General features: G+C 43.6%; 1 protein-coding gene across 11 annotated transcripts in view; it reads left to right on the top strand.

Moving 5' to 3' along the window:
* GRM4 (glutamate metabotropic receptor 4) overlaps positions 1–25,470 on the top strand; it is a 506,939-nt gene that overhangs the window by 133,148 nt on the left and 348,321 nt on the right. Inside the window, exon 2 of one of the 11 annotated variants that reach the window (XM_077334411.1) lies at positions 14,531–14,656. The exons of the other annotated variants lie outside the window; for them this stretch is intronic. The gene's annotated coding sequence lies outside the window, so the exon portion shown is untranslated. The remainder of the gene's footprint in view (positions 1–14,530; positions 14,657–25,470) is intronic. 11 annotated transcript variants of the gene reach the window in all.

The following is a 25,470-nucleotide window of genomic DNA, read 5'->3' as shown; positions in this document are numbered from 1 at the left end:
TACTGTTCCAGGAACTTACTGGTAAATAAATTATAGCCCTTTGCATGAGCCACAATGATCTCATTCCACCATCAAAACTGATGTGACAGCGCAGACTGGCAGGCATTCTTTGAAATATGTGCGCAATGCATTTCCCACCTGATTTCTGCTCATTTCACAGCTGTCCAAGTGGCCTCATGCAACATTTGGGGAAAGATAAGTGAGCGTTAGCAAATTTGAAGGGAGGGTTGCCAACAGGCCCAGAGAAAAGTTTCCTGTCCCTTTAATAGAAGCTTATTGCGTGGGAATGGACAGCTGAAGTTTTTAGTGGCATGATCATGTCACCTGGTAAATAACATCCTATTAAGCTTCTATTAAAGAGGCAGGTCATTTTTTTCTCCAGGCAGTTGGCAACACTGTCTGAAAAAGAGTTTGAGCTTCTTACCCACTTGTTTAAAGCATCTGAGGCTGAATACACTAGGCAAAATTTTAGTAGCTTTACTATGTAAGGGTGAACTCAGTTAATATTTTAACCGAAAGCTCCACAGTTCACCAGACTTTGATGTGGTACTCTGAATGCATGACTTGGTATGTGATCTGGAGAACCGGGTTTGATTCTCCCCTCCTGCACATGCTGTCAGCTGGGTAACCTTGGGCCAGTCACAGTTCTCTCAGCTTCACCTACCTCACAAGATGTCTGTTATGGGGTAAGGAAGAGTGGGTGAACTTAAGCCTCTTTGAAATGCATTTGGAAGTAAAAGGTGGGGTACAAAAAACATCTCCCCCCCCCTAGAAACTATGCTGGAACACTGACAATACATGGCACCCCATTCAAAAGATCCAATCATGGTGTCTTCATCATAAATATCATGGATATATTCTTAATTTTAGAATGATGTCTCTATCTCCTCCCTTGAGGGGATAGAGACCCCCACACATATGTAAGAATGGGGGGGGGGGAGTAAAAGAGCAGAACCACAGCAGAATCACTGCCCAAGAAGTCAAATGGCATGGTATGGTTGTGTTAGGTTTCTCTCGCTCTCTTTTTCTTTCTATACAATAAAATTATTTTATTATTTTAAGAGCTTGGGGCTCCGTTCTTCTTTGCATATTTAAATTCTGCCAACATGTATGTGTGTGTTGATTCAATACGCACAACAGTCTTATTCAAGGACTTTTGGCTATACTCTTATTTTGGTGCTAATGTATTGAGGAAGGATAATGGAAAATCCTGTGCTGGTGCCCTCTTAAATTGAAAATCCCCAGGGCAGAAATCATGTAAGTTCTGCATTCTGTGTATAGCACACACCTAGCGCACTGGCTGTCAATAAAACATTAAGTGCTAGTAGCAATGGCTGTATTCAAACACATCTCTAAAACATGAGGAGTAGAAGCATATTTTATTAAAGAAATAGCTATGGAACTGAAAGCCAAGATTCTGTCCTAAGATCTCAGATTCCATGAGGAATTTAGGGTGAGTGTATATTGAAAAGCAAGAAAGTAGACAAACTTCAAAAGCAGTAACAATACTAAAGTATAAAGCCATATTTTAGCCTAATAATGTTTGGGAACTGGGACCAATTGCCAAGGGAGCCTGTGAAATCCCTAAGAGTGGATGCCAATGAAAACAGATACAACTGCGACTACAAACTGTTTGTATATACTTGACTTTCCCACAGGTAGGAAATAGATCCATCTGTTCAGTTACTGAATAGACATAGAGTTCTTTGATCCGTGATCCTAAATAGGGGTCAAGCTTTTGGAGAGACACACATCAAGTTTCCAGCATGAGTGGGGGTTGGGGCAATGAAGGATGATTTTGAAAACAAGTGCTGAGTTGTACAAACTTTTGGATCCCTTTCCTTACTTTGTGATGCAGGGTTTGTATGACTCTACATCTTGACTTCAGTGGACTTAACAGGATCATCTGTCTTGCTTAATATCATATATGAATCACACAGAGCTGCAAGAGACCACAAAGGGCCAACCAGTCCAGCCCCTTGCCTTTTCAGAGACTTAAAAATCTGACACTCTTAACAGGCCCTCATACAATCTCCCCTTATAAACTTACATCAGAGAGCCCACCACCCTCCGAGGCAGCATATTCCATCTATGAGCAGCACTTGCTCTCAGAAACTGTCAACTGTCCATCTGGAGGCCAAACTGGTTTGGTAATATTTCCTTGTATGTTTTGGACAATTCCCAGAGAACAAAGGCCTAGAACTTTAGATGGAATGGTCTAACTTGGGAGTAGGTACACTGAATGTTTGGTCCATTGTTTGCAAAGCATGTTATGAATGAGGAAGGAGCCAAACACTTGGGAGACATGAATATTTGTCTACTTCAGCTTTGAAACTGGTGGAAAATTAGCCAACTGAAGCAGGGAATCTCCCCAGTTTATCTGTTACAATGATGGTATTATATTCCATTGAGTTTTCACCCCAAACCCTGTCCTCCCCAGGCTCCATCCCCAGATTTCCAGGAATTTCCCAACCTGCAATGAGGAGGGACAAAACAAGCCGCCTTTCTGCCACTTTCATCAGCATAGAGCCAGCTTGGTGTAGTGGTTAGGAGTGCGGACTTCTAATCTGGTGACCCTGGGCTCGCCACAGCACTGATAAAGCTGTTTTGACCGAGCAGTGATATCAAGGCTCTCTCAGGCTCACCCACCTCACAGGGTGTCTGCTTTGGGGAGAGGAAAGGGAAGGCAACTGTAAGCCGCTTTGAGACTCTTTCGGGTAGAGAAAAGTGGCATATAAGAACCAACTCTTCTTCTTCATGTTACCACCTTTTCCCTCCTGATAGCACCCTCCTGACTTGATTGGAAGAACTGTTATTGGGAGGTAAGGTTGCAAACTCAGGGTTTGGAAATGCCAAAAAATTGGGGCTGGAGCCCAGGGAGTGTGAGGTTTGAGGTGTGGGAGAGAACTCAGTGGGGTATAATGCCATAGTGATCACCCTTCAAATCATCCATTTTCTCCAAAGAACTGATCTTTATAGTCTGGAGTTCAACTGTAATTTTGTGAAATCTTTAAGTCGGACTTAGAATTTGGCAACCATAGTGGTATGAGAACATGGGAAAAATCCACTATGATACTTGCATCCATGGATTGCTGGATCTAATCCATGATATATAATTACTATTATTCTGCTTGGCCAGATTGGAAGTGCTCAAGCTTTTTGGATGGGAGGGTATGGGTTTCATATATAAGGTAGGGTGGGATGGCAGCAAGCGACCTAAGAGATTTTCATGCTGTTCTGCGGTCCTTTCCCTCTCGGAGCAAACAGCTTGGCTTTTGGTACTTCTGATTGCTTAAAAGCCCCAGCTGTCAGAAACACTTTGGAGTTTGGCCTTCAAAGCAGCTTTGACAGGTTCAGATGTACATAATTTATCAGGGTGAGTTCAGACTGGGCCCTCCCACTGCACAAAGCCACAGATCTCTGGAGTAGCAGGGAAAGGTTCCTCAGGTGGTGTAAACCATGGAGTAAGCTTAATTCCTTAGCCAATGGCATCTTTGGTGAGATAAAATGAGGATCTGGCCCAACCAGCAGAGTTGTGCTCTCATGTTCTGTACAAAATAAACTTCAACTAAACTGCTCTCTAGCATGAAGTACTGCATAACCTCCCACTCTGGGAATGCATTTTGCCTCCACCTCCTCCTCGGTAATAATTTTCTGTGGCTTGCATAAATAATACAGTGCCTTTCTATAAAAATACTCACTGTTGTTCATCTTTAATTCTCAGAGGCAGGTGAGAACTGCTCTGTTTACTGCCCAAATGGGAAAAGGGAAGAAAGAGGGACTCCTAGAGACTGAGAAGGAAAACTGCTGCATTACGCTGTATTCCATTCAACTCGGGTGTTGTGTTTGGGCTTTGAAAAGTAGTTCTCTGCTTCCCTTGTTTCGGGATTATCAGGTTCAAGGGGTTGCTACAAAACTGGATCAATTAACATGTCACTTTTCTGTGCTATTACTTATGCCCTTATTGCATGATATTCTGCTTCAGTGGAATGCAAGGCAGCACACCTAGGATGATTCCCATCAAGGCACTCTTCAGATCCACATAGACTTAGCTTCAGCAAAACTGCTCCATCATGGACTTGTGACCATACACTGGAACTTACACTAAGAAGCAGAGATTGTCATTCTAGACATCTCAGGTTCTCTGTTGTATAAAGGAGTAGGAACCTAGAGTCAGTAGTCACAGAGTTACCCACTAGGGATGGTTTCATAGCCTTTAAAAAAACTTTCATAGCCTTAAAAAAAAAAAAGTCCAGCATCCTAGTTCACACAGAGGCCAACCAGTTGCCATAAAGGGCCAACAAGCAGAGCATAGAGGCCACAGCCTTCACCTTATGCTGCCATCTACCACTGATATTCAGAGGCTCACTGTTTCTAAAAATAGAGATTCCCTTTTGTCATCATGGCTACTAGCTATTGATGGATCTATCCTTGAAGAATCTAATTCAATCCTTCTTGGTACACAGACACACACTGAATTCATGGTAGCCCACCATCTGCCTTTGCCTGTAGACTCTTGCTGGCTGCTCTGAAATCTCAACACTTGTGATCCTTGTTTCTTGGACCTTTTCCACACCAGGAATCCAGCCCAGCACAGTGCTCATCTGGTCAAGGAGCTAATTTCTGCTTCCAGATGACATTGGCATAGGTCCGGAGTGGTCACGGGGCTAATTTCTGGTTCCGAATGACATTGGTGTAGGTCTGGAGAGGTCCCAGGCCTGGCATGACACAGGCCCTCATTTGCCCTATGGCATGGGAATTTTGCTTTCCTTTGCTCTGGGGCAAATGAGGGCCTGTGTTGCGCTTGGCCTGGGACTGCTCTGGTCTGGCACCGATGTCACCCATAAGTGTTAATTAGCCCTGCAACCCGATGAGCACTGTGCTGGGTGGATTCCTGTATGGAAAAGATCTAGGTGGCCATAGCAGTCATACAAATATCAGGAAGTGCTCTTGACTTAACAGTCCAGCAATCTGGGCTCTTGTATGTAGAATCCACATGTGAATGAAATGACTAATAGCCAAGGGATTTGGAGAGGAGAGTGTGATTTGAAATTGATACAATGTTTTGATATATATAGTTCGGCATGGAGGAACGAACCCACCCTTTGGGAAATCAAAACTGCGGAGGTGTGTGTGTGTGAGTATGCAACAAGAGAGAGATGAAATGAAACTTGATGTTCTATGTCTTGGGTTGAAAAATAATTCTGATGTGTTACTCAGACCAACCAGCCTCCAAGTAATTTCATGCTCCAATCCTCACACCAGCATGCTGTTTCTGACTTATTTTCCATGGTAAATTTGAGACCACCAGTACCTGATTCCTCTGTACCTGATATAGCGGTGAAAAACACTTGGAGGAAAGAAACTTCAGCTGACTGCACTAAAAGGGGAGATGCATATGTATGGCTTAGAATAATCATTCCATGGATACATGAGATTACCAGGGAGCAAAGCAACAGAATCAGGGAAGAAATGCTATGTAGTGCAGTCCTATGCACAGTCATGCCCTTCTGAGTCCATTGAAGTCAATGGGCTTTGAGGGGTATATATCTGCTTAGAATTACACTGTAAATTTATTACGTTTCATGTTCAGGTGTTTTGAAAGTAGGCAATATTGCTTAACACCATGAAGAAGTAGGAACAAAAAAAGTACAGTGTACATGTGAGGGTATATCCAGACCAGCTCTCCTTTTGGCATTCATTTCAGTTTTCATTTGGGGTTCATGCCTCATTTTTCTGGTATGATGCATAGTCATTCTCCCTTCGATAACTGGAAGCTCCCCCACCCCAATTCTGATTAATGATGAATCTGCAAAACTGCACCTGGGCAGCATACTGCAAAAATGCATGTGTGTCATTAAAGGTAAAGGTATCCCCCGTGCAAGCACTGGGTCATGTCTGACCCTTGGGGTGACACCCTCTAGCGTTTTCATGGCAGACTCAATATGGGGTGGTTTGCCAGTGCCTTCCCCAGTCATTACCGTTTACCCCCCAGAAAGCTGGGTACTCATTTTACCGACCTCGGAAGGATGGCAGGCTGAGTCGACCTTGAGCCGGCTGCTGGGATTGAACTCCCAGCCTCATGGGCAGACAGCTTCAGACAGTATTTCTGCTGCCTTACCACCCTGCGCCACAAGAGGCTCTATGTGTGTCATTACACTGAGATAAAATTACGAAGCAGGCCATTGCATTTCTGCAAGGAGGAATAAACTGACCTCTGCTTATAGTAAATAGATACATGGCTACAATGGCATATATTAACCATTAAAATTCTGTAATAAAAAAGGAAGCAAACTCAGAGGTAAAATAAGAACCTCAGCACAGGCTATCTTGTAGGGAAAAGATTATATCTCTTTAAGAAAGTACTGCAGGGAGACTTTTGGTTTTCTCCATTGTCGATCCTGCTGAATTCAGATCAAACTGAACTTTCATAGAATCATAGATTTGGAAAGGACCTGCTGGGTCATCTAGTCCAACCCCTGCAGTATGCAGGACACTCACAACCCTATTGCTCATCCACTATAACCTGCCACCCCCTTAAGCCTTCACAGAATTAGCCTTCATCAGATGGCTATCCAGCCTCTGTTTAAAATTTTCCAAAAATGGAGAACCCACCACCTCCCGAGGAAGCCTGTTCCACTAACAAACTGCTCTATCAGGAACTTCTTCTGGATGTTTAGACAGAATTTCTTTTGAATTAATTTCATCCCATTGGTTCTGGTCTGTCCCTCTGGGGCAAGAGAGAACAACTCTGCTCCATCCTCTATATGGCACCCTTTTAAATACTTGAAGATGGTTATCAGATCCCCTCTCAGTCATCTCTTCTCCAGGCTAAACAGACCAAGCTTCTCCAGCATTTCCTCATAGGTCTCCAAACTCCTCCTCTGGACACACTCCAATTTGTCTATAACCCTCCTCAACTGTGGTGCCTCAAACTGAACACAGTACTCCAAGAGAGGCTTAACCAGAGCAGAGTAAAGCGGTACCATCACCTCCTGTGGTCTGGACATGATATTCCATTTGATACAGACCAAAATCTCATCTGCCTTTTTAGTCACTGAGTCACACTGCTGACTCATGTTCAATGTATGGTCTGCTAACACTCCTAGATCCTTTTCGCACCTGCTACTGGCAAGACAAGTCTCCCCCATCCTATCTTGGTGTACATAGTTTTTCCTACCTAAATGCAGAACTTTTGTCCCTATTGAATTTCATTTTATTCAATTTAGCCTACTTCTTGAGCCTATCAAGATCATCCTGTATTCTGATTCTGTCTTCTGTTGTGTCTACAGCTTCCTTTCCCCCCCTGAATTGAAACAGATGTTGCATTCTACACTTAATCCTGTGGCTGCTCTCCTTTTTGCTTGATTGGCGAAGCTAAGAGGGGGGAGTGGAGTAGTGGTCATGATGTTCTAGGCACTGAAGGAGAAAAAGGTTGGAGACAGGTTTATTTCCTGATGTTTGTCTCCTGACTCTACAGCCAAAGCAAGTGCAGGGGGGGGGGGGGATGGAGCATGAGGCAGCTTGTTTATCTTTTTTTCCTGAATTGGGTGGGTAGGTGGGTGGGTAGGGGAGAATTAGTGGAGAAATACAACCCAAAATGCAAATCTTGGAACATAGCAGTGTGGGCACTTGGACAAGAGCACAATCACTTAAAAAATGAGGGCAGAAATAAATCTTGTAAGGGAATGACAACTGGGAACCAGTCTTTGAACTGATGCCCTGACCAATCAGCTACAGACTACTGTGCTACGTCAGTGTCAGTGTTGGAGGCACAAAGGAGGGGGAGGTAGTTAATCCAGCAAAATGCAGAGATCTATACAATACTGAGGTCCATTCTGCACTTCAATGTTGCAAAAGGCTTCCAAATTGTAAACGCTACTCATTTGCAGTTATGCGCGACGTCACACACAATCTGCCACACTCCTGAAACCGATCCGCAAAAAGCGATTCGTTGTAGCGCTTAAAGGGAAATCCAGAAAAGTGGATTCACCCTCTGAAAAGCGCTACACTCTTGCAAACAATCTGCAACAGTAGCGAAAAAGACCTGTGCGTTCCTATTGTTGAGGTTCCCTCCCCCTGGCTCTCTCCTCCGAACTTCTGGCGAAGCGATCGCCATTTATTTTTTCTCGGAGCAAGCAGAAAGCAACGAACCGGCGAGCCTTCATTCACCTGGACCGTTTATGCACTAGAGGTTTCATGCCAGGCTGCAGGCTGGAGTTTTAGTCATGGCAGGTTGCCCCACCACTTCCTGCACCCACATGGGGGAGCATTTGGCCCATTGTGTCTCATCCACCCCCTATTTGTGCTCCTGCACGAGAGGTGGGGCAGTGAAGTTCTCAGTGCATAAACGGTCCCAGTGAGGCTTCTCCGGCTGCAGTCCCTCCACAGAGCTGCTTTAAAGCTCCCCTCAAGTCACCAAGCACAACACAGCCCCGTTTGCAAGTTCCCTTTATTTTCGGCCAAAAATCGTGCCTGTGCACGGGGGGGGGATTTTTTTTCACTCGGGGGAGCGTGGTAATGATGAATCGGCAGCTCACACACCAGCTGCCAGCTAGATGGGTCTCTATGTTAGGAGGAATCAAGGAATCAAGGCATATTCATTGCAACATGTGTTTTTCTTTTTTTTAAAAACCCCTGTGCTTAAAGGAAAAGGGGCTTTTCGGGAGCATGATAATGGCCGCCCATTGGCTGTTCGTTTGATTGACGGCCAAGGGCGGGACAAAGCACAGAAAAAATTGCTTCCTGGATAGCGATTTTTGGCGAGACTGGAAACCTGTGGGAAACTATTGAAATGCTACTGGATTCCACTACAAAGGCAGGTATGCAATACGCCGAATTGCACTTTTAAAAATAGCGTTTCCACTTTCACGGACCAATTGGCAACATTGGTCCTTGTGCGGAATTGGCCCGTGGTTTTTGGAGTGGTTTTCTTAAATGTAGTGAGTTATATTTGCTCTTGGATATCGTGGGGGAAAGGTAGGGTCACTGTGGATCAATCATATATACTGCAGAGGGAAAATTTAAAGCACTAAATATCAAAATGGAAATTGAATAATGGTAGATTACTTTTTAAATTTTAGGATCACCAGGGATAAAAAGCCCAGTGCAGATTCAGCCCAAGTGTCCCCACCATGGTACACATAGGCACCACGTTACCCACTGGTACCTATTCTGGTGTCCGCCAAGTATTTTTGAAAATGCATGGGGCTTTCAGTGTCTTTAATAATTTTCTTGATAGTGGAGTTTCTGATTGCCTTTGGATATTTGATTGGTTATACAGTTGCTTTTAAAATGTTGCTTTGGCAGCAGCTACCACCATAGCAAAAGGATCTACACTATGCTACTGAAGGTAAGCCATGGAAGCCATTTTGTGGCTGGCTTTACCACTTGCAAATACCATTTTTGTGCCCACATATCTCACCCTGTGCCAGGATTCTAAAAGGGGCGGCAGGGTCCAAAAAGTTGAGGACCCCGAGTTACAGCATGATTTCACACATAAAACACTTAGGAACTGGGAATCTAGACTCTGGTAGAGCATGACAAAGACAGACAAGTGCCTGTGGATGCATTCTGAGGGTATGTAAGTACATACATATGGTTGAAGTAAGAGACCATCTTGTGTAGTGCAGCGGAAGTCATGTACCTGGTCCCCCTGGAACTAATTACATATTGCATCAGATGGGCAATTGAAACTACAGAAGATGCAGAGAAAGAAAGGGGGTAGGGCAGCCTTTCCACAATCTTCAAAGCAGATTGTGAAGCTGCTGATTAGCTTTAGAAAACTGTTGTCAGTGATTCTAAGCATGGCTCTCTCATGTCTCATCCAGTTTGACCTGGTTAGAAGCTGGTACAGCATCTTGGTGCATGTAGTTCAGCAAGGAGGAATGAGCTCACCCTTTGAGGAATCTATATTAACCTTAAGAGAAATGTTTCACCAATGGGAAGGATGAATTAGGATTAAGACACACAGTTCTTTCGCTTCACTTCTGAAGCAGGGAGATGGAAGGCAGCCTCGGTTAATGGCTGTTGCTTGCGGCAGAGGAAAGCTGGCTTCGACACAGACTTGCCAGATTCAATATGGAAGAGCACTCTGATGCCTTGAATAGTTTTGTTGATTGCATCCTTCCAGGAGCAGCTCCCACCACTGCAATCCTATGACAAGTAACGGCACCGCTCTGCACAGAGACTTATAATATGATCTCATCTGCTACAAGTATTATGACACACGACTCTTTTTCTGTAGTGAAGCTGGCAAGGCTAATAGTAGCTCCCTGTGATTTTAGTCTGTTTCCACTTCCCATTGGTGACATACAGATAATGCCCCACTCTACTCCGCAGAGGCGATTATGAGAAGAAATGGATATGTGATTGTGATGTACTCTCAGGTATATCGATAAAGTGGGCAGATAAGTGCACTTGAAAGAGAATCTGATGTCCTCCAAAATCCTCTGGTGGGTTATTATCTTGCAGTTGTAGATCTAGCTTTATGGAAGGAATAGGGAAAGGCAGAGCTGCTTTAGATTTATTTGTGGGACAATAATTGCCAGTCCCTTAGAGGAAAATCCTGGACCTCAAGAATGATGCAGAGAACCCTTATGCTGCCTTACCAGCTGATATTTCTGTGGCTTCCACTTTCTAGCTGTCATGAAAAAGAGAGATTTGTCTCTCTTCAGGTTTGGGCTGAGGCATTAAACCAAATGAAGGTCCAACTCCCTTGTTGGGTTCCTCAGGGAGCGGTTCTCTCCCCCACATAGTTCAACATCATTATGTGCCCTCTGGCCCAGCTGGTACAGAGCTTCTGGCTGGGTTACCACCAATATGCAGATGTCACCCAGCTCTATCTCCTGAAGGACATCTACCCGGACTCCCCCCCAGATACATTCACCAGTTGTTTGGAAGCTATAGCTGGATGGTTGGAGCAGAGTCACCTGAAACTCAATCCTGCCAAGACAGAGATCTTGTGACTGGGCAGGAAGGTGACAGACTTGGAAGTGCACCTCCCCACCCTGGCTAGGGTGCAACATCTCGCCCTTGGTCAGGAATCTGGGAGTGATTCTGGATGCCCAGGTCATGGGAGTAACATGCACAACATCTTTACACCTTCACCAGGTAAAGCTACTAGTGCCCTACCTGTCCTTGGACTGCTTGGTCACAGTCATCCATGCAATGGTCACCTCCAGATTAGACTTCTGTAACTTGCCCTACATGGGCCTACCCTTTATCTTGACCTGGAAACTGCAGCTGATGCCAAATGCAGTTGTGAGGGTCCTCACAGGATCATCTTGGAGGACCCACATTCAGCCAGGGCTGAGGCAGCTGCATTGGTTGCCAGTTGTGGTCCAGATCAAGTTCAAGGTTTTGGTATTAATCTTTAAGGCCATCCACAGTCTGAGCCCCACATATTTGCAGGACCCCCACAGGGCTTTGTGATCTCTGCGTATGGATCTGTTGGAGGTCCCTAACCAAAGGGAGGATTGCCCGGCCTTGACCAGGACCAGAGGCTATTTGGTCCTAGCCCCTACCGGGTGAAATGAACTCTTGGGAGAGCTGTGCCCCCTTTCAGAGCTTTCACAGCTCTGCAGGGCCTGCAAAATGAATCTCTTCTGCCAGGTTTTTGGTTGAGGCCAGGGCAAAGAAGATCCAGGCCCCCATTGAGGTCATCAAGCTCCCCCTAAGAAGATCTCCCCCAGAGGTTTAGTACTAGAAGATTTGTTGGGCTGGGGGTGGAGGGTTGTTCTTTTTTTGCCATCAGGGGGGTTGTAACTGGGGAATTTTAATTATTTTGTATGGGGGGTTTACTGTTAAGAGTTGTTACCAGTTGAATTCCAGATCAAGTTTAAGATACTGGTTTTTAACCTTCAAGGCCTTATGCAGTTTGGACCTATGTACCTGAGGGACTGTCTCTCCATGTATGTCCCCTGAAGAGCTAGTCCAACCTACTGGTTTTCCTGGCCCCAAAGAAGTATGATTGACCTCAGCCAGATCCAAGGCCTTTTTGGACCTGGCTCCAGCCTGGTGGAATGAGTTGTCAGCCAAGATCTGGGCCCTATCAGAGCTGTTACAGTTCCAAAGAGCCTGCAAGGTGGCACTCTTCTACCAGAAATATGGTTGAAAACAATTTATGCACAACATGACTTCAGAAAGGGCACCTCCTCTCTCTCCCCACCTTCCTACCACCTGAAGAATGATGTAACACCAGTGCCAGAATCTCTCTGACCTATGTGGCCAGAATCAGAGGACTCTACTGAAGTTTTGGTTTAAATTATATATAGCTGTTTTGCAAATGTTTTTATTCTGCTTTGTATATGTTTTTCTGTCAGCTGCCCAGGGAGGGACACCAAGAAATCTAAATAATAACAATAGATGGTATCAAAAGGCACTGAGAGGCTGAGGAGAATCAACAGAATTGCATTCCTTCTGTCCATCTCCTGATGCAGGTCACCTAGCAGGGTACCCAAGACTAAGGTCTGAACCCAGACTGAAAGGAGTCTAAATAATTAGCCTCATCCAGAAAAGCCTGGAGGGGTCCAGCTATCACTTGCTCAGTCACCTTACTCAAGAATAGAACATTTGAGAATGGTCGATAATTCTTGACATCTCCTTCATCAAGGCATGGATGCACACCAGCAGGTGGTAGTACTCAAGCTTCCAAGGATCCTGTCCACACCCTGAGGCTGAATAAACTGAAAAGTATCTTATACATTTGGAAAAGTTGAATTGTTATATATGTTGGAAAACAGACAGTACTACTTTAGAATATCCCATCCTTGTGATGCATTACATTAAAGGTGTTTTTTGAAGTTATTATTATTTATTACATTTGCTTTCCCTCCTATCTCTGAACTCAGGACATATTACATAAGAGTAAAATTCATATAAAAATAGATATACCTAAAATTTAAATAGTTAAATAATTTTTCAATGATTAAAACAGATTTAAACAGCCATGTTATGGTGTACCTCTTTGTTTTCCTCAGTATTTCTAACAATATCAAAATAAGGAACAAGCGAGGCTTAAGTAGACTCTCAGAAAAACTTTGCAAAATGAGTAAATTGTCTTGCTTTTAAGCTGGATAAAAAAGGATCAGGAATTGCGGAGGAGACAATAAGCAGGGAACCCCATGATTGCATATTAGAGAGCCACTTTTCAGCACTGAACTGCTTTTTAATTGCTGCTCTTCAGGGGACCAACTGCTAATGCTAACATGTTTCCAATTTGAGATCCCTCCTTCCTTAGCCTTTCTGTGCCTGGAATACTAATATTTCAAATCCCGCCTCTCCTTTCTTCTGAGAACAAATACAGTGCCATGGGGTTATCAAGTTGTACAGTCCCCATCCTAATCACTCCCACTCTTATCAGTTCTTGCCCTCCACTGTGCCTGGTTTCCAGCCGTAGTGGGCTTTCTCCAGATGTTAGCATCTTTTGGGAGGCTGGCAGTTCTCCTTGGGAGTTTGTGGCAAGGCAGATGTTTTGCTTAATTGCCTGCAGTTCTTTTCTCATCCTGACAGCATAGCTATAGCTGTTTCAAGCAACCCCTTTAAATCTGATTCACTTTAAAGCTTCATTTTTACTTAGGCACCGTAAACAGCATTATTCCAGTCAGGCCTCAGTGGAAATGAGCCTGAAGTAAGAGAATTCATGGCTAAGGCTTTAATCTGCTATTGGTTGATCAAACGTTGCCTCTAGATGTTCAGTTTCCAGTTCACCTGGCAGTTTTTCTGTTGCCTAGCCTTGGTTAGGGAACACGGTGATGATTGTTGTGGAGTTTACACTGAATGTCTCATCCAAATGCCACACAATTCAAGTGGAATAAGATTGGTATTTCACAGCCTTGGCACTTTCCGTTTGGTTGGCAAATAGGGTTGCCAACTTTTAAACCGGGTTGTCTGGTTATCCCTTTAATATCAGTTTATCGGAATACGTTACTTCAGCTGCCTGTTTTTGCAAATCAACCTCCATTAATGGGACAGGGCATTTTTTTCTGGCCAGCTGGCAACCTTTTCTGCAGACTTCCTGTGAGTAAAGTTGTCTTCTTTGAATCTGATGGTTAATTCAGTGAACTATCTCCATATCATTTGCCAAGCTGTTTCCCGTTAATTTTAACACAATGGCCTGAGTATTTATGCTTCATAAACTCCCGGCCTACCTACCTATTGACCCTTAATTAAAGCTTGAGATATCTTCCGGTGCCATTATTGAGGGCTTGTTTGCATATTCAAAAGTTCCAGTGTTGATTTAAGGGTTGTTAACTTGGGTTTGTTATTGCAAATTAACAGCTGCACCTCTGACTCATGACCTGTGGAGCTTGTACAACCCATCCTGGTCTGGGAGGAATATCCTTGTCTTGTCCTATGGTGTCAGAATCTACCTAGCAGCACCACTGTACTGCTCTGCAGATGGAATGTGAGAGGGGAGACAGCTTGCTTTATAGGCTGCCTTTCTATCCCTTCCCTCCAGTGATGTGCACTCTGGGGATAGTGTGGGAGAGTGGCCATCCTAAATTAATTAATAATTTTCATTGTCTAGGCAAAAGGCTCCAATGAACCCTCAGCAATGGGAATACATCTTATATATGAAGACACCAAGGAAGAAGATAGTCCTTTGTGACCCTATGTCCTGTCCACCTGTTCAAACATGTGATGCTCTTTTATGGTTAGTAATTAATAGCTGACATGCAAAGGGAAGAGGCTTATTCTGAGGCTCTTTTCACTGTATTAATGCCACCACATGCAGATGTACCCCTCACATATGTTAGTGGTGGCAGATTTCCTTAATTCTTATGCTAGTGGAAAGCTTGTGTGCCTGGGTTATGTCTGGAAGGCACACAGTATGAAAGCTTGGTTAAATCAGCCTGGGTAAACCAGCATGGTGTGGTGGTAAAGAGTAGTGGGCTGTAATCTAGCAAGCCAGATTTGATTCCCCACTACTCTTCATGCAGCCAGCTGGGTGGCCTTGGGTTAAACACAGTTCTCTAAGAGTTGTTCTCACAGAACAGTTCAGTTAGAGCTTTCTCGGTCTCACCTACCTTTAGGGTGTCTGTTGTGGGGAGGGGAAGATATTTGTAAGCCGCTTTGGGACTCTTTGGGTAGTGAAAGGCGGGGTATAAAAAGACAGCTCTTCTTCAAATGGGAAGCCTCTTGGGAAGTCTATGCATTGCTGCCTTGTGAGACACATGATGAAAGAAAAGGGAATTGCAGTAAATTGTAGTAACGTTAATGAATTGTAGGGTGATTGTAATTATAGTAGCAGATTGTTGAGAGAGAGCATGGTGTAATGGCTAGTGTGTTAGACTAGCCTCACAAGAAATTAGTGCAAGAATATAAATATGTAGACTGGTGGCTATATAGACAGATTAAGGACAGATATGAAAGGGATAGGAAGCTATGGGAATTTGAAGTAGAAAAATCACAATTAGAGTTATATTTATGTAAAGATGATAACCATTTAATCAAGAAGATGTATGAATTATGTTTATTACTGTATATGGAGGATGAGGTGGTCAAAGATTTTATGATTGTTTGGGCAAGGAATCTTGGTCATAACATTCCATTGGAAACCTGGCAAAAAATGTGGAGTAAAGATCTGAAATTTACAAATAGTTATTATATCAAGGAAAACTATTACAAAATGCATTATTGTTGGTACATGACTCTGCACAAGTTATCAAAAATGAATAAAAGCCTATCAGACAAATGTTGGAAATGTGGGGAAGTGAGAGGGACAATGTTTCATATGTGGTGGACCTGCAAAAGAGCAAGACACTTTTGGCAGGATATCCACAAAGAAATCTCAAAAATCTTTAAGGACTCCATGGCTCTACATCCTGAAGCTTATCTTTTAGGTTTTCTGGTAAATGAAAAAGATAAAAAATATGGAGAGTTATTTAGGTATTTGACAACGGTGGCAAGGATAGTCTGGGCAAAAAAATGGAAGTTAAAAGAGACGCCCACCATATTTGATTGGCAGTTGAAAACATTGGAAATTGCTCAGATGGCAAAATTGACAACTTATGTCGAAGATAAACAAATAGTGGATTTTAAGACAAAATGGAATTTATGGATAGAATATATTAGAAAAAAAGTATAGTTGTGGATTTATGACTATCGGTTATGATTTATAATTTATAAGGGGAAATGAGAATGGATTGAAATTTTGAACAGGAGAATTAATGGGTTTTTTTATATATTCTTCAACAAATACAGCTGGAAGTTATTATTTGTAAATGTAATATAATCTATTAACATAATTTTGGAGATGGCTAAATGTATTTTTTTTTTGTAATGGATTATAAATAAAATTTGAAATTGTTAAAAAAAAAACTTCCAGAAGGATCTCCTGACAGAGCAGTTCCTTGGTGGAACAGGCTTCCTTGGGAGGTTGTCAGTTCGCCTTCTTTGAAAGTTTTTAAGCAGAGGCTAGATAGTCATCTGACACAAATGCTGATTTTATGAACTTAGGCAGATTGTGAGTGGGTGGGCAGGAAGGGATGTGCCAGTGCTTGTCTCTTGTGACCCTTCCTTGCATACCCAGGGAATTGCATACCATCACTGCTGTGGGATGGTAGGTGAATTTTCTCCAGGCCAGGCTGGATTCTGGAGATTTTTGCTGGGGGGATCACTTGGGCATGAAATTGGGGTCACTGTGGGTGGGCAGGTAGTTGTGAGTTCCTGCATTGTGCAGGGAGTTGCACTAGATGACCCAGGAGGTCCCTTCCAACTCTATGATTCTAAGATATAAATGGAAGTAAATAATTATAATTTAAAAAATAACTGTAGTAAAATATGCATGCTTGCAAATAATAAAAAAAACTAAATTCCCATGTGAGTTCCCAAACATGCAAGTTCCCAAACATAAACCATTATTTTGAGTTATATAAAAAAACCTTCCTAAGGTGGATTGGTCAGAGGCAAACCAAATCTTTTGTTGGGCTTCCACTATTGGTTGTCAGCCTTCAAGATTGTTTGTTGGGCTCCCACAGTATTATTCATGTTGTCAGGTCAGCTGTAGAATATCTAAAGCTCATACTGGAAATAGGCTTGCCATAAACACAAGTGTTATGAGCACTGACCTTGATCAAGCTGAAGGGAGTTAAGGGAGTTAAGGAACTGACATCTCAGTAAGTGGTTACGTAAGTGAGTCACTGTTTGTTTGTAGATCAATGGGTGATGTAGGTGGGAATCATAGATTGGATTCATTATTGGAATCATAGCCTGAAATACCGGCGTTAGAAATTCTTTCATCCATCTCCTTTTTGCTAAGTGATCTTGACATTTTACTGGTTAGTACTGAAAAGATATTTGTTTTCCTAATACTAATGTGACACAGGGCTTTTTATTTTAAGGTGCTTTACATACAGCATGCAATTAATCCTCGCGACAGCACTTGTGAGAACAGTAATGAACAATTATCTCTCATTTAGGTGACTAGAGAAATGACTTGCCCAAAGCTGTAGCTTGTTTCAGCATTAAAACTATGTGAAAGTCCGAAGTTGCATAAGTCTTGTACAGTGATATCAATTGTGGAGTAAAAGTTAGGAAAAAACTGCCACAGAACTCTTATTTGGGAGTAACATTTGTAAAGAGAGCCAAACTCTTCTTAACTCCTCCCATACCACATTTGAAGACTCTGCTTTCATTATGAACCAGACCTCAGGCCAACCATGATCAGGCCAACCATGATCATGATATCAACACCTCAAGGTCCAGGCCCTGGAATATAGCTATGGTGCCATTTCTACCTCTCTCATACTGTTAGAACTTGGTGCATGCAAGAGAGTTGATGGCAAGAAATACTGGACTGACAAAACAAAATACAGAAATGCATTTGCCAATAGAGGTAGGAGCACAGATTACTTTAAAGGGGGTTGGAAAGATTCATGAAGGATAAGACTATCAGTGGCTACTAATTATGATAAATAGAGGAAGTTTCCATATTGAGGCACTAAACCACTGACTGGGGGACAACTTCAGGGGAAAGTCTTTCTCTCTGTGCCCTGTTCATTGCCCTCCAGGGTAGAGATGGGCATGAACCAACTTGCAAGCTAAAATTCAAGCTGAACTTGGGCCAGTTCAGGACTTGGGAAGTGATGTTCAGGGAAGACATGCTCCCCGCAAATTTATCAAACTTCAGCCTGCTTGGGGCTGTTTGCTATCTGTCTACCAGCTCAGTTGTCTCAGGTTCCCTTGCACTGTGCCTTTAAACGGGCTGCTTCAGGAGCTCAAGACAGCTAGGCTGGAAGAAAGGATGGGGTATAATGGCCCCTGGGAGGCACTTCACCCCCATATTTAACCCTCTGGTTTTGCTCCCCCTTTAAATGATTGGTGGTGATTTAGCCCTTCAGATTTGCTCCCTGCCTCTTTTTTGGGAGGGAAGCAAAACCAGAGAGTTAAATCTCTTCCTGGGAGATCCCCCTTTCTTATGGCCCTGGCAAAGGGGAAGAGCATTCCCTTTCTGTGAGACCCCCATGTTTCTCCTGGATGTGGCTCCCCAGGGTCAGGAGAAAGGGGGAAGAGAAGGCCCTTCCCATAAGATCCTCCCCCATTCTGCCACATTCTGAACTTAAATGTTTTAATAATTTCAATTCACTTTGTGCTGGCTTATGGCTACGTGCAAATAAACTGACTGACTGACCAACACATTCTGAACTTGCCAGACTGGATGCCATGTGAGGCTGGTTCGAGTTTGATCCAGGGGCTGCCATGGACTCCAAACCAAACTGCCTTTTTTTGGGTCCATGCCCAACCCTACTTCAGGGTAACTGGTCGACCACTGTGTGAAAGAGGCTACTGACTAGATGTACTAGCAATTGCTACAGCAAGTCTCTTCGTATTTTATTCTGATCCCAGTGACCTAAGCATTCTCATTCACCTCAGTTCCACAGGTCAAATGAGCCTTTCCTTTGAGTAACTTCACCATTAGAGACTACTAGACTGATCAATATGCCTCCTGTTTGCCTGCTTTCTCCCACATTCAGCACCCATTGCCTGCTGGCACTCTGGTCGTTGGGAAAAATGCTGTCAGGCAACTACATTATATCATTTTTAGAGAAAATCTGGAAATGACATCATACATCTCTTGAAATCAACAGAAACGTGATTTCATTATAGAATTTCCAGCAATTCCTAGAAAGGCATGATGTCACTTCCAAGTTCCCCCAGAAGTGAAATAAAAACAATTGCTTGATGGCATCCCCCATGTATCCACTGGTCACTAGGGTCACCACATCGCATGTATCACTGGTCACTAGGGTCACCACAACTGTTCACTGGTCTACTGGTCACTATGAGGATGCTCCCTGATCTGGCATCTTCTTGTGGAAGTTCCTTCCTAAAGAGGACTGCCAGGCCTGTTCTGTCAAGATTTTTTTTAAAGAAATATGGTGAAAGCCTGTCAGGCCTGGCAGGCAATGAGGCTGACAAAGGAAATGTTTTGTCATTGTGCCATTTCTTGTGTTTTCCTCTTCCACTGATGCTCGTTTTTGAGATGTTAGTGTTTATTAGAAGTGTCAGCACATTTTAATCAAACAGCTCCAGGGGGTTCTTGTTTTCTTGAGGAGGAAGGCCAGAAGGTTATGGCCCCAAAGTTGCACTCAACTGTTAATAACAGCCTCCCATCAGGGGAGATTACCTATGGATGGAAACCATGTCAGCACTGAATCTTGGCTCTCTTCCTGTAATTTTTCTGGCACTTTACTGGAATTTTTGTGTGCAGTTGCTGTAAGAAGGGAGGGTCACAATTTGTAGGAGGATGCCACATTAAAAAGATAAATGTCAAGGTGACAGGGCTCTGAAAACTAACTTTGGTACCTCCCCCATTGTTCATAAATGGAACTTTATAAAACATTTGAAGTCCTATAATGGGGGTACTGAAGTCAGCAATTGGTATTGCCCCATATAACTAGGCAGAGTAAATACAAAAAAAATATTTTTTTTTGTCATTTGTGTTGTTGCAGGCAGGTTAGGCAGAGAAGGGTTGGCAGAGCCAAGGAGCTTGGAGTGGTTTGTAAGGTAATGGAATGAGACAACATGTGTTTGAGATGGCACAGAGAGTTGAGTCTGAATTGCATGCATTAGATACTCAGTTGTTATAATGAATGCATGTATATGTGTACAGCTTTTTAAAAAGGGCCAATGCATGTTCACTTTACACATGAAAACAAGGTTAGATGTGGAATTTAAATCACATGTTGAGCTCTACCCGTGTTGAATATAACTCAACACATGCACAAAAATCAAGTCAACATTAGACTGGGATTGTACATACTGTAATGTGACCAGAGGAAGATAAAGTTACAGAGTGTGGGGAATGATGGTAAACAATCCTATTCATGTGTCCTCAATATAAAAAATGGTGGTCAGAAAAACTGATTTCCAAAAGGCCCTTGGCTCAAGAATTTTTGTAAGTAGTCCTAATGTGTGGATTAGTTTCCAATCTGACAACTTAAAAACTTATGTGTTTCAGATAAATTTATTGCTATTTGGGGGGGGGGGGGTCAAAGCTGGTATGGCTGGGATTTTTGACAAAACTAAAGTCATACAATATTATTTTAAACTATAAATTAAGCCCGCTGTATAAAAAATACAGCAGGCGCTAGCGGGCAGTGGGTGGATGGGAGCGAGAAAGGAGATTAAGGGGTGGGTGGGTGGATGGATGGATAGAAGAAAGGAAGGAAGGAAGGAAGGAAGAAAGAAAGGAAGGAAGGGGTTGAGTAGCGAGGGGGGCGGCAGGGGCAGAGTTTGGGGTAGAGAAGGGTGGGTGGCTGGGTGTTTGGGGGTGGGGAAGTGGCGGCGGAGCGTGGGCGTGGTGCAGAGAGACAGACAGACTGAAGGTATATATATATAGAGAGAAAGGAAGGTAGAAATGCAAGAGTAAAGAGGACGGGGCAGGGGGGAAAGGAGGGGGTGGAGGCGAAGTGTCTACTGGGCACCCCGAAGTCCCCCCCCCAGGGCCACATGGTGGGTTAGGCTGGGTGACTGCTTACCAGCCTTGTTGGCAGACTGCCGTGTAATGGCAGCTGTTGGCCGAAGACGACCTAGGTTGGGGGGTGGGTGGGTCGGGAGGCACTTTGTGTCTCCTGACTCATCAGTCCGAGGGCAAGGGGTCAATTGTTGCCTCCCCTACCCTGGACCCTCCCCCACACTCCTTATTGCGGTGTAACAGTTTTTCATATTTATATGCTGCCCTTCCCCAAAGGCTATGAAGATCATAGACCTTTGTTTGCTTTAAATTATGGGTGTGCATAGTTCCAGTTTTGTTTGGAATTGCATAGGGAGGGGAGAGTGGTGTTACTAGTACTTCAAAGAAAAAAAAGATGGTGCCTTCTCAAAACTGGTCTTTTCTCTTCTTTGAGGTACTAAGAAGATTATTGGGGCTCTGTTTCTGACTGTCCCTGCAGTCCAGGGGCTTGCAATCTCTCCTGTACTAGGTGGGGTTGTACTCCCCTTGAAAATCCAGGGTTACTGCTTAGGAGTGCTGCTTGACACAGCAGTCACCTTATAAAATCAAGGGGCTGTGGTGGCTTGGGATGCTTTTTTAGCTGGTGTTTCAGCTGGGCTTATTGCTCTGTACTGTACTTGGGGCTACTTATGTTTGCAATCTGCAGGTAGTCCGCAATCCTGCACCTAGACTTAGGGTTGCCAGGTCTCTCTGGCCACTGGAGGGGTACGGGGAGATAGGTTGCCAGCTGCAGCTGGGAAAATCCTGGAGATCTGAGGATGGACCTCAATGACTGATTATGCATGGCAACTGGGTCGCTGCTGGAGCGTTGTGGTGGTGCAGCATGTGCCACCATTTATGAGGGATGCAGTGAAGTGGTGCAAGCTGGATTAGATGCATAGATGTTTCAATGGAGAATTTTTACTTAAAAAAAAATTAGCTGCCATCATGGGCCCTTTAAAACATGGAGAAAGGTGATTTGCTGCCTGGCTTGATTGACAGGCAGAGGAGAGTTGCGTGTAAAGCACATTGCTCTCTTCTGCCATTTCAAGCAGGCATGTGGAGTGCAAGGAACGTGAGAAGGCAGCAGACAAAAGTGAGGGAGCCAGAAGGTGAGGAATGGCTGGAGGTGTGTGATTTTTTAGCATTATGTCACTTTGCTGATGTAATGCTATTTTTTTCAATGTGTGTAACTGCCCTGAAAAAAATCACCATTCCCTTGTTGTGGGCCATTGGAGTCCCTAGAGTGGGTTGGGGCCAGGAATGGGCCAGGATGTCAGCAATGTCATGCATAAGCAGGGATTAGTCCCGTTGCCATGCCACTACCAGCCTGGCTACTCCTCCCATGAATAATCAGTCTGAGGGGTACAGTGTCATAGAGTCCACCCTACAGAGCATCCATTTTCTCCAGGGAAACTGATTTCTACAGGGGAGCTGTAGTTGCCACCTGAAAGCTGGCATCCCTACCTAGACTGCTGACTACAGGATGCAAGTGACTCTACAGGATGCAAATTTAAGATGTTGGCGTTGTCACTTATAGCCCTACATAACTTGAACTGAGATATCTGAAGGCTCATCTTCTCCCATACATTCCTGCTGTGGAGTTAAAAAAAGGGAAAGGCCCTCCTGGCTGTCCCACCAATCAAAGAAACTGGTGGACACATAAGGCAGGGCCTTTTTGCTGTAGAACCATAATTATGGAACCACCCTTCCAGGGAGGTGTGTCTGGTCTCCTCCCTTTCAGTTTTCAGGAGACAGCTGAAGACAGTTTTGTTTAGGACTGCATTTGATGAAGTAGTTTTTATTTCTTGCCAACCTTACTGAGAGGCTAAATTGTGGTCTTTTAAATGTTTTTTAAATAATTGTTTTAATTACATTGTAAGCTACATTCTGCAAGATAGAACAGGAGCTATTTTTTTAAAAAAAATAACTAAATAATGGTTGAAAGGTTAAACTTCCCTCTTTCCTACCCATACACATTTTTCTGAATCATGACCATCCATATTTTAAAATTTAACCTTTATAGATGAAAAGAGATCCATAGTCTTCATCACATTGTTTCTGGCCTTTAGTCCCTTGTAATAAAATTTTAAATTTCAAACCTAACAATTAACCTGAAGACCTAACCTGAAAGAGCACAAGGAGTCAAATCCATTGTGAGTTTAACTTCTTTCTCAGATGTCTGCTTTGAAAACTCTGCCCCATACACCCTCTGACATTTCTGTGTTTCTATACTGTGATAGCAGTTCAGCCAAATTCAGTGTTTTCAGTTCTGTTTAGTAGGTGCTCAATCTACATAGCCAGATAGGATTTGCCAGTGATAGGTTGGGAAATACCTGATTGGAGAAAATAGGATTTGGGGAAGGGAGGGCCATTCCTCACAGCGCTAATGGTGCTGAAGTATAACTGTTGTGAAACGCTATTTTTTAACATTATGCATGACGTCGTAAACAATCTGCCACACTCCTGCAACACTCCCGCAAAAAGAGCTTCGATATAGCGCTTTTCGGGGAATCATAAAAAGTGGATTCCCCCTAAAAAAAACGCTTGACTTCTGAGAACAACCTGCAACACATCAAAAAAAGACATGCGCATTCTCAATATAGCGGTAGGAAGAAAGTTCCTCCTTCGTTCCCGCCCCCAAGCTTCTGGGAGACAGGGAAGGCTTTTTCCCCCTTCAAGCCACCAATAGCAACGAACACACAAGCACACGGCTTCTTTAACCGAAGTTCCTGGACAACTAGTGCAGCATTGCCAAACAGAAAAGCACCCTTCTTCAAATGTTTTAAAACTTTCCAAGTGCCGTCACCCATGCTTGAAAAAAAAAGTTTTTCTTAAATGGAAATGCGTGTCAATGAATACACGCAAGCGCAGCATGTTTTGTCCGATAAAGGAATGTTTTGGGAAGAGGAACTGAAAGACAGCTCTCTATGGAGCAATGAGTAAACACATATTCGTTGCCACTTGTACTTTCATTAAAAAAAAATTAAAGGGAAAAGGGGTTTTTGGTGGCACTAGGATATCGATTTGTTGGCTTTTCAATTTGGTTGACGGCCAGAGGCCGGCAGAAACACCACAAATTATGTCTCATTTGTAGCAATTCAGGCAAGACCAGAAACTTGTGGGTAACAAAAACAGCACTAGTGGGAGAGGCTTTTCCCCGCTAGAAATGGCTGTGTGCGTTATCAAGACCTGCCACTATTAATTGTAGCGTATTACGATAGCGCTTACATTTAGCTACATTGGTGGTTGTGCGGAATGGCCCATAGAGTCCATCTTCCAAAGCAGTCATTTTCTCCAGAGGAATGAATCTATTTAGCCTGGAGATCAGTTTCCATTTTGGGAGATCTCCACCCATCACCTGGACAATGGCAACCTTTAGTAGCTGCTGGTATTCCTAGTGTTTTTTGTTCCCCACCCCAGAAGCAGTCTAAGAATTGTAAGGATAACACTGTCCATAGGTGTTTTGGAAGTTCAATCTAAGCAAGTGGGACAAATAAAGTCCTAAATTTTGACTATGTATCAAAGATATCTGAAGTCATTGAAACTGAGAAAGTAGTGGATAGTTTGAAAAAGTATGGACCCAATGTGCAGCAGCAAGGAATACAGCAAGCTCGTGTTAGAAATTATTATAAAGTAAGATAAGATGGCCAGTACTGTAATGCCCTTACATAAACCATGGTGCAGCTTCTATTGCCCTGTTCTCCAAACCCCAGAGCTGGAAAAAGCACATAAGAGTGCAATAAGATTTAGGTGTTTGCAGCATCTTTCCTGCAAGTATCTGGGGCGTTTCAGTTTGGGGAAAAGATGACAAAGGGGGGACATGATAGAGGTTTAAAAATTATACATGGAGATGCGAAAGTGGATAGGGAGAACATTTTCTTCCTCCTCCATAATATTAAGAATCAGAGGCACCCACTGTAATTGATGGGCAGTAGATTCAGGACAGACAAAAGAAATTATTTCTCGACTCACTAAGTAATTGTATAATTCACTGCCAGTGGAGACACTGATGACTACTAAAGGTAAAGGGTAAAGGTATCCCCTGTGCAAGCACCGGGTCATGTCTGACCCTTGGGGTGACGCCCTCCAGCGTTTTCATGGCAGACTCAATACGGGGTGGTTTGCCAGTGCCTTCCCCAGTCATGACCGTTTACCCCCCAGCAAGCTGGGTACTCATTTTACCGACCTCGGAAGGATGGAAGGCTGAGTCGACCTTGAGCCGGCTGCTGGGATTGAACTCCCAGCCTCATGGGCAAAGCTTTCAGACGGCTGCCTTACCACTCTGCGCCACAGGAGGCTCATTGATGACTACTAGCATGGTTTTAACAGTGGATTAGAAAGGTTAATGAAAGACAGGTCCATCAGTGAATACTACCTTGATGACTGAAGGGAATTCCCATGCCCAGAGGCACTAAGTCTATGAAGCAGCATCAGATGAAGTCTTAGCCTTTGTGCTCAGGTTATTGGCTGTCCAGAGGAACTAGTTGCTCACTGTGTGAAACAGGATGATGGACTTGATGAACCACTGG

Source organism: Paroedura picta, chromosome 4 (assembly GCF_049243985.1).
Source record: "Paroedura picta isolate Pp20150507F chromosome 4, Ppicta_v3.0, whole genome shotgun sequence".
NCBI classification, from domain to species: domain Eukaryota; kingdom Metazoa; phylum Chordata; class Lepidosauria; order Squamata; family Gekkonidae; genus Paroedura; species Paroedura picta.
The sequence above is the reverse complement of the archived record's forward strand: the minus strand, read 5'-3'. Positions and strand labels throughout refer to the sequence as shown.